Source organism: Nymphaea colorata, chromosome 9, assembly GCF_008831285.2.
Source record: "Nymphaea colorata isolate Beijing-Zhang1983 chromosome 9, ASM883128v2, whole genome shotgun sequence".
NCBI lineage: Eukaryota > Viridiplantae > Streptophyta > Magnoliopsida > Nymphaeales > Nymphaeaceae > Nymphaea > Nymphaea colorata.
The window spans coordinates 19,794,272-19,803,976 of NC_045146.1; the positions used below are offsets into that span (position 1 = coordinate 19,794,272).

Below are 9,705 nucleotides of genomic sequence, written 5' to 3' on the forward strand. Positions count from 1 at the left end.
CTTCACTATAATCGTCAGTGCTTTTGTTGTCCCTCTCCTTGCCCTGTTCACGATGGTATCCTCTAGTACTACGCTGAACAGTAAAGGAAAAAGTTTTTAACTCCGCCATTGGTTGAGGTTTTACTTGGCCAATGCCAGTCCCAAGCCTGGATAAAGGAGGAGGGTTTAAGTATTTATTTATGTAGAGATCAGGCCATCCTTCTGCTGACCTTCTCAACAATGGACCACATATTCTTAGTATTGCAAGGTGAAACAGGTGGCCTGGCCTGACCTGGTGTGTGGTTATAGGTGTCAATACTGGCATCCAACCATTAAGTTTGTCCATCTGGTACGAGTTAAATTTAGTCTGAATTGATATTAGATGACAAAAATGTTTGTTATGACTACGGTTAAAGTTGAAATGCAGGTAAGCAAGGACAGTTTTGAGTCTTTTGACTACGGTTAAAGTTGAAATGCAGGTAAGCATGGAAGAATCCCTCTCATGCCGGGCATAGATGCACATGAGAGAAAAGAATCTTAAAACAGGACAGTTGTGAGTATGGTTTATTAAAGTTGGAGAAAATGACGGACTTGGCCTTGGTGTGGCCGACCACACTAGAGTACAGATGTTTTCTTCAATGCTTAACATAGCTGCAGTCGTATCAATTCAAAATGAATTTAATGAGAGCAGCAACTACCGTGAGGCTCACTCATGGGCGAATATGGAATTGAGTGGGGGGATTAACCAGCTTTCTGTCGGATGTGATCGATTATCTTATAGCTACTACTGAAAATTTCAAGTTCTTATTCCAACTGCTTATTTGATCGGATAACTCATGTTATTTGCAATGTTTGTACATTATGAATTATAAAAAATGATGACGAACCACTTACTCATTTTGCATTATATTGTGAGCAAGGTACTTTTGCGATCAAGCAAATTAATGGTAATTGATATTTGATTTTTAAAAATATTAGTTAATTTGATCTACTTTTATAATTTTATTGGATAACTGATTTGTGCGTGGACTGCTTGCAAAAGCCTGCCATAACTATATGATCAACAATTCCTTAAGGTGGCAAATTTACTGTAGCACAGGAAATTTATTGCAAATTTTTAAAAAATTTTCCAGTTTATCAAACATGAAAAAAAAAATTAGTCCGTCGGGGTTGAATACCACAACATATTTTTGAAAAAAAATTTCAATCTGAGAGATGAAAAATTTTTTCTACCTTCTTCTTCCTCCTTCGTTCCCTTCTTCCTCTGCCTGCCTTGTTCCCTTTTTCCTTTCTTCGCCTCTCTTTTTTCTCCGCCTCCTTTCTTTCTTTAAGTTCCGTTGCTGGAGGTTATATACGTGCGAACGCTTTTGCTGGAGGTTATATACGTGCGAACGCTTCTCACGATTTGCAATTTCTCGATAAAATTTGAGCATTGAGGAAAAAGTATACCCCAACCATGGAGTCCGGACTTTAGTATTGGTAAGTGAGCGATGACACCGACCTTGTTGAGGATCTCTAGCGCATGTGCGTGGATTCTCTGCCATTTTGGAACAATCTTTGGTAGTTCCCTCCTCTCTCTCTCTCTCCCTTTATTACAAATCATCGGTATCACCTAATTCATGGGTGGCAATCTCTTCTTCACGTAGGTCCAAATTTGATGCCCCATATTCACAGGGAAGACATGAAGCAACTATGTATATCAATTAAATGTTCATTAAACCATTTTGACTACGCAAACAAAAAACGCCCATTACAATTTGATTGCTGCAAGCTCTTTCTCTAGTGCCAAGATCCTATCCTGCAGTTTGGAAAAGGGGACAGAGCAGCACCTCTTCCTACTTCCCTTGTGGCAACTTGTCAGGAACTGGGATGATGAAGTAAGGCACCAACTATGATTTCACAAGAGAGTAGGGGAGAACGGGTTCAAGCATACCCCAGTGTTGTCCCTAGTTGAAATGGGGGGGACGTTCCGCCATCGGAGACGCTTTGGGCTGGTCATTGGAAAACATGCCGCAGATGGAAATGGTTTGGACATCGTCGATGATGGGATTAAGTCTTGGAAACAGATGCTGCAGATCGTCTTGGCGAATCGGTCCCTCACCTTCGAATGGTCGAGTTCCATGGATCGATAGAGAGAGAAATAGCTTTGATTCTGTGGCCCCTCGGACCTGTTCTCCAGCAAGTCGACCAGAACCCTGATCCCAGAGACTGCCCTGAGCACGTCGAGGCTCTTGGGGCACTCGGCCACCTGCACCGCCATGGCAGTTGCTTCGTCAACGATTCCAGCGAACAGCACCGGAATCGGCACCGGAGACCTGTTCTACGGCGTGTTCTGATGTCTAAAAGCTTTGATCTACAAATGGTAAAGCTTAAATGGAGCATGCAGGCAACACACACTGATGCCCTGTTCACGATGGTATCCTCTAGTAATACGGTGAACGGTAAAGGAAAAAGTTTTTAACTCCGCCATTGGTTGAGGTTTTACTTGGCCAATGCCAGTCCCAAGCCTGGATAAAGGAGGAGGGTTTAAGTATTTATGTCTTTACTATGTAGAGATCAGGCCATGCTTCTGCTGACCTTCTCAACAATGGACCACATATTCTCAGTATACTGGTGAGCATTGTCATGGCAGGTGACTTTGGAAGGTGAAACAGGTGGCCTGGCCTGACCTACGTTGCATAGAGTGTGTGTAGTTATAGGTGTCAATACAGGCATCCAACTATCTAAATAAGGCCTTTCACCTAAATTAATACTAAATGATAAAAATATTTGTTACTTTTTTTTTTCTTTTTTTCTTAAGCATGGACAGTTTTGAGTATGGTTAAAATTGATGCAGGTAAGCATGGAAGAATCCGTCTCATGCCGGACATAGAAGCACACGATACAAAAAAGAATCTTAGAAACTGGACAGGTCTGAGTATGGTTAAAGTTGGAGAAAATGACGGACTTGACCTTGGTGGGGCCAACCACACTAGAGTATAGATGTTCTCTTCAATCAAGAAAGTTCCTAGAGTTGGAGGGAAGCGAGGGAGGAGGGATGGGGACTCCATGAACAGTCTGTGGTCGTTCCCTCTCTCTCTCTCTCTCTCTCTCTCTCTCTCTCTCTCTCTCTCTTCATTACAAAATCATCGCTATCCCCTAATTCATGGTTAGCATATGTTATCCTGGTAATGGCTTCTTCATGTAGGTCCAAATTTGATACCCCGTCTTCGCAGGGAAGACATGAAGCAACTGTGTAAATCAATTAAATGCTCAGCAAACCATTTTAACTACACAAAGAAAAAAGGCCCATTGCAATTTGTTTGCGGCAAGCTCTTTCTCTAGGCTCTTTGGGCACTCGGCCACCTGCACTGCCATGGCGGTTGCGTCGTCAACGTTTACAGCGAACAGCACCGGAATCAGCACCGGAGACCTGTTCTAAGGCGTGTTCTGATGTCTAGTAAAAGCTTTGATCTACAAATGGTAAGTTTAAATGGAGCATGCAGGCAACACAGATCTATTTCACAGAGCAACCCACCTAAGTTAGCTCACGAGATCTAGAACCCAATCAACAGCTTATTTGTGCTAACAACCTGCATCTTTTCTTAGACGAGGCAAGCTTAATGAGATTGAGTTCAGGTTGGTTGACCAAAAATTAGCATAGCGAAAGTATCCTCCGTTCGATATTCTATAGTTTTGGGTGAGCGAGAGGTGTTAACCTCCACTGCCCAAGCAAGGCCCGAAGACCCCCCATTCCTCCTGCTTTTGGGGTCCTCAGCTGCGTCGGTGTCAGCGATAGCAATGGTGTTGGTCAGTTAGACGAATTATGGCTGTAAAACTAGTAACACAAGTTAAATTTTCAGTGTCCTTCTTGCACCGAGTCTTTTTCTTGCATTTACTTTTCAGGTATGAAGGACCTGCGGCATTTTACTGGTGCTCCTGATGCTGTTCTGCCTCCCACAGAATCCTCTTGTGGAAGCATCGCCAATTGGTTGGTGGTAGACTTATGAACCGGAGAGCTGGCCTTGATTGAAGTAGACTTATTAAACATATGGGTCGTTGTTTTTTTTTTTTTTTTTTTTTATGTTAAAGGCATTCGAGTAATCTTGAATCCCGGTTGTTTTCAATGTTAAAGAGGCATTTTAGCCATTTTGAACACAAAACAGCAACCAACTTCAAAACAGTAACTTTGATACTTTTCTAAATTATGCTTCTTGTGGAAGGGCTGAAATAATACAGGAACATTGGATCAGTCGGGGTCAACATTGTCCAGACCTTTAGTTGCATGCAATCCCACTGAATCAATCAATCTGTTAGGTGAAAATAAAATAGGCAGATAAAATATGCCATTTGATTTTTTTATTATTTTTCTATGAATTTATTTTATTAGATATATGTATTCCAAGATTGAGATAACTCAAAAAATTGAGTCACTCTCTTTGGAAAGGCATCGAATAAAGAGATTAAAAAAAGTTCCATTATTGCTTCTCTCAACACACATATATATATATATATATATAATTTAGATAATCCATTTAAAACAGTTTAAGCAGATGAATGATTGAGAAAAAAAATGTAAACTAATATTAGATGACAAAAATGTCCATGATATATTTTTCTCTTAACCATCTATCATGTTTGATCACAGTCCTGATTAGATGGCTAGGTGACTCTTAGAATCACCATTCTTTTTTTTTCTCTCTATATATAACCATGTCTCTTTTTCATATTATAAAAAAAGAAGACACCCAAAAACAATTATATATATATATATATATATATATATATATATATATATATATATATATATATATATAAAGAGAGAGAGAGAGAAGCTCATTTTTTTTGTGTCGTTTTAATTTTAATACAAACATCCAATAAAAGAAATTCATTGAAAAAGTGCACAAATACAAATGACGTGTTTTATCAGCCTACCTTGTTTTAGCCCAACCCATTGGTTGATTTAGTGTGAGTGCGATCAATATTCATGCATTATTTCAACCCTTCCATAAAACGCATAATTTAGGAACAAAACAATGCCTACTCTACTGTCCAAGAAGCTCGTTGCTATCTTTGTGACTTAAAATGACTAAAATGCCCTTAACGTTGAAACCAACAACGGTCTTCAGAAGTGAACCAACGTGGTTGCGATGTTGGGGGCTCAACCGCTTAAGGTCAAGAAAAGCAACGACACCCTCCCCCTTTTCCTCTGAAGGGCAAAAATGGAAAAGTGATGTTTTGGGGTCAAAGGACGAAGATACCCCTCCACCACTCATAAAGGCAACTTAGTTTGTTTGCTTGGTGCTGATCAACTGCTGCTATGGATGATCACTTCCCATATTGAATATTCTTTTCTGTGTGAAAATGTCCAAATTTTATTCATGTATTTGCATTGGAGAGTGTTCGTTATGTATTACGTACGAAATCAACTTAGTTCCCAAGATTTTAGGAGCAAATTAAAATGACAATAAAAATTATAAACAAAGAGAAGGGAAAATTAAACTTACATGAAGAAAAAATGCGGGATGCACAGGCATGGTACCGAAATATATATTCAAACTTTTTGAATCCATGGTTGAATGTTTAAGAAAAATCCAAACACATCCATAATAAATTTCCGAATGGTTGTATGTAAGATTCAATTTCTCACTGGATCTAGTTACATAATAAAGAATTTGAACTCGATTTTGTTACATTTTGTTAGTCGATTAATACCAGACAGCTACATCTATTGTGTACATTTTCTTTCCCTTTTTCCGACTTTCTTTTTTTATACGAGTACGATCTGCGAAAGAGGTATTCACTAATATTTTTGAGCTTTTGATTTTTCAATATACATGAAAATTAAGCTGACACAAATTTCCTAGAAGCAGCTTGAAATCCACTCTTGTCATCCAAATGACCACGTTTAAAAAGTAAAATTCATCGACCATTTATTTCAAGGTTTCCGTGTTCGAGTTAAAGCCCAACCAATTTTTCGTTCATGCTCATGGTTAGTTGTAGGTTCAAATCTGGTTCCCATAGCAACCAATTTTTCTTGTCAAGTTCTTGGCCGTGATGGGCGGGATCCGATAACTTTCAAATGAAAAGGCGGCAGTTGAAAGTGGCGGTTGCACCCAACCAACTGCAAATGATCTCGATGATCATGCTTATCCTTTACATGAACAAATTTATAAATAGGAGACGATTCCGATGGTTGGGTGATGAGAAATTGAACGAGGCATTTCAGCGAAGAAGAGATTACCCGTTCTTCTCTCAAAGGTGTCTGAATCTCTCCTTCCTTGAGAGGTTACCAGCCTATCGAGCGATCCCCAGTCGCGTCCATCCTCACCTTCTCTTCCGCTACAAAGCTAAGGTAAATGATCTGAATCTTTATATTGTGCCATCGAAAAGAAGTATGTGATGCATGTGCGGAATAGGTTTGAAAACCAACATTGGTATCAGAGCAAGATTTACAGTCTTTTCATTTAATGGCCGGATTGCACCTTTTTTTCATTGTTACGCCTCTCGGTTTCGGCGTACAGGGCGGTTTGCCCTGCTGTTACTGTTTGGAGGGCCGGAATCCCTCTTCCTACAGCATCTAAAGATCAAACAGAATAAAATAAAAAGGAAGAAAGGGGTGAGTAGAGGGTCAAACGCATACTGCACAGGAGGACACCGGAATCTGTCGCCGGTGGTTGTGTCCTCTCTTGCAGGCAGCAAGAATGGCAGAGTAGCAGGTTTTCTGCCCAAATGAGGTTGCTTATCCCTCCAACTGCAAATGAGCTCGATGATCATCCAAATGATCATGCTTATCCTTTACATGAACAAATTTATAAATAGGAGACGATTCCGATGGTTGGGTGATGAGAAATCGAACGAGGCATTTCATCAAAGAAGAGATTACCCGCTCTTCTCTCAAAGGTGTCTGAATCTCTCCTTCCTTGAGAGGTTACGAGCCTATCGAGCGATCCCCAGTCGCGTCCATCCTCACCTTCTCTTCCGCTACAAAGCTAAGGTAAATGATCTGAATCTTTATATTGTGCCATCGAAAAGAAGTATGTGATGCATGTGCGGAATAGGTATGGAAAACCCAAGATTCGTATCAGAGCAAGATTTACAGTCTTCTCCGGCAATGGCTGGATTCCACCGTTTTTTCATTGTTACGCCTCTCGGTTTCGGCGTACAGGGCCGTTTGCCCTGCTTACTGTTTGGAGGGCAGGAATCCCTATTCCTACAGCATCTAAAGATCAAACAGAATAAAATAAACAGGAAGAAAGGGGTGGGTGGAGGGTCAAACGCATACTGCACAGGAGGCCACCGGACTCTGTCGCCGGTGGCTGGGTCCTCTCTTGCAGGCAGCAAGAATGGCAGAGTAGCACTGTAGCAGGTTTGCTGCCGTTTTGTTCTTTTTATTACTATTATGTTTTTTTGGTTCTTGCGGGCCGCTTTCGCCTACTCCCTCTTCCTTTACTTTGTTTCGGATTTCGTGTGTATATTATTATATCATTGTTTCTTGGTTTTTTACCCAATTTAATTAATTTGTCTTCTAATTAAATATTACGACATAGATTTGCTAACATTTGGTTTCAGATCCATATTCTTATTCAAGTCTGATGTGCGATCCATTTAAAAAATTGGATGTAGATTAAATAGATTACATTTTTTTCATCCTGTTAGACTTATTCTCTTTACATGATGATGATCCCGGTACGAATACAACTTGTTTTGAATCACGATTAGTGTTCAGGGATCATAATTTGAATCCACGATCATAACTTGAATTCTTTTGTGGCATATCAATTTATAATGGGCGTCACATATTGATGCATTGGATCTGCAACTTTGGATCTTGTTTTACTTGAAGATTCATTTCTGTTAATTTCATTCTTCATTTAGATCCATGTTTATGATCCAAATGAAGTTATTATCTAAATTACATCCGTAGACCCAAAGATGTTCAGAGTCCAAACTTGGCCTCGATATGAAGACCAGCACAGCATGAGATTTGGTTTCATGCCCAACTGGTCCATAGTGAATTGAACATTTTTGGAAATGGGGATGTCTTCATAAATGCCTGAATGTTCTCCTACACGAAGAATAGTCTCTTTTCAAGGAGATGTATTATAAAAACATGGCAGTGGCCTCGTCTTCTCTGAAATGCAAATTTTCAATCTGACATTGTGGTGCAACTCTAATTCATGATGCAGTCTACCTTTCTATTACATATTTATGGTTATCTGAGCTATTGCTAGCCAACCAGTCTACTAAGAAAGACATGGAATACATCTTGAGTGCTATTCATAATCTTTTTTAAAAAAAAAAAAAATTGTAGTTCATCGGCTTAATCATCAGATCTGGCATCCTAACTAGTGGAGTTGATTGTCCAGATTTAATGCAATTAAGCATTGCTGCATGCACCTGGGATCAGGAAAATTGTCTCAAAGTCTACATCCAAGTTGTTTCAGGTGCATATGGCACGTTCTCTCTACCATCATACTCCTCTTAGCTTGGTCATCTCTTATTATGCTTGGAGATTAGGTAAGGATGCTTTTGAAGAGTGTGTGACTATCTAGGTAGATCCAAACAGGTACGTATATGACTGTCTTTGTCTAATCTATGAATTGCAGTTTTGGTTTTATTTACTGGGTGCTTTTGTTAGATGTGAAATTTTTGCACTAGAGAGATTTCTGCGCTGGGAATTTGCTGTTGCCAGAGTTTTTCTATGTTGGTCTTCAAAAAGTGTGTGTGCAGGTTGTGTTGCAGTACAAGGAATGAAGGAATGCTTTCTGCAGATTAATATTTCTCCCTCTTTTATCTACTTTTCTAATTACTCTCTTTTTTGAAACTGCTTTTTCTCCTTTACAGCATCTTTTCTTTCTCTTTGTGTATTTGAATAGTTTGACACTCGTCTTTTTAGCTTATCATTTTTCATATATTATCTTGTATCTGTAGTTAAGATGATAGGGACATGGTCTGAATCCATTGGTAGTTACGCGATGAGAGCATTTGGTACAAATTCATCGATTTTCTGTCCAGTTTTAGTTGAAATCAAGATGTAATTTCTGCCTTTCAAAGTCCAACTTCTTTTGAACACTTGTTTGCAGAAGGTTTGTAGGTCTTGAGCTCATGGGTCAATTGTCTATAGGTGTTGGATTATGTGTGCCACTTGGATTATGTTTGCCAGTAACACTGAGTGGATTTGTAAAACTCCATCAGAACTGACCGCTGCTTGTTAGCAGCAGTGAAAACTTTGTTGAGGAACTCACTCAGGATTCATTCTGGCCATTCTTAGTAGTAGGGGTGGATCTCCCTAAGTAGTATAAATTTATAGAATTTTCATTGGACCTTATGAAAGTTTTTTAGAAATGTTATGTAGTACATATTTTGTTTTTCAGGCACCAAAGGGCTATGGCCCCCTAGCTCTGCCCTTGCATAGTAAATTGATTGCCAACTATGTCACATGGGAGTGGGGTACAGGTGCAAAGCAATTTTGAATGTGGATATATGGACACACATGGAACATTGATTTTTCGATGATTTAGAGGAATCTGGCGTCTCTCACACAAAACCTAATATAATGCATTGAGCTGCATGTGTGAGAGGCCAGATGTATATATTATTAGCTTCTATCAGTTTGTAAGAGTAGTATTTTCAACTGCAGAGAGACAACCTTTAGAGCAGTACACATATAGCATTGACTACCATATACCCTCATGTGTACTTACTACTTGTGCACAAAAAAGTCGTATCATAAACATACTCATG

The 9,705-nt window shown here is 39.5% G+C and overlaps 1 long non-coding RNA gene across 1 annotated transcript; it reads left to right on the forward strand.

Annotated features, from left to right (window-relative positions):
• The first annotated feature begins 112 nt into the window (after positions 1-112).
• Positions 113-886, forward strand: LOC116260934 (uncharacterized). The gene is made up of 2 exons (XR_004174213.1): positions 113-328; positions 407-886. It is a non-coding gene; the product is annotated as an uncharacterized LOC116260934 (long non-coding RNA).
• Positions 887-9,705: the final 8,819 nt, after the last annotated feature.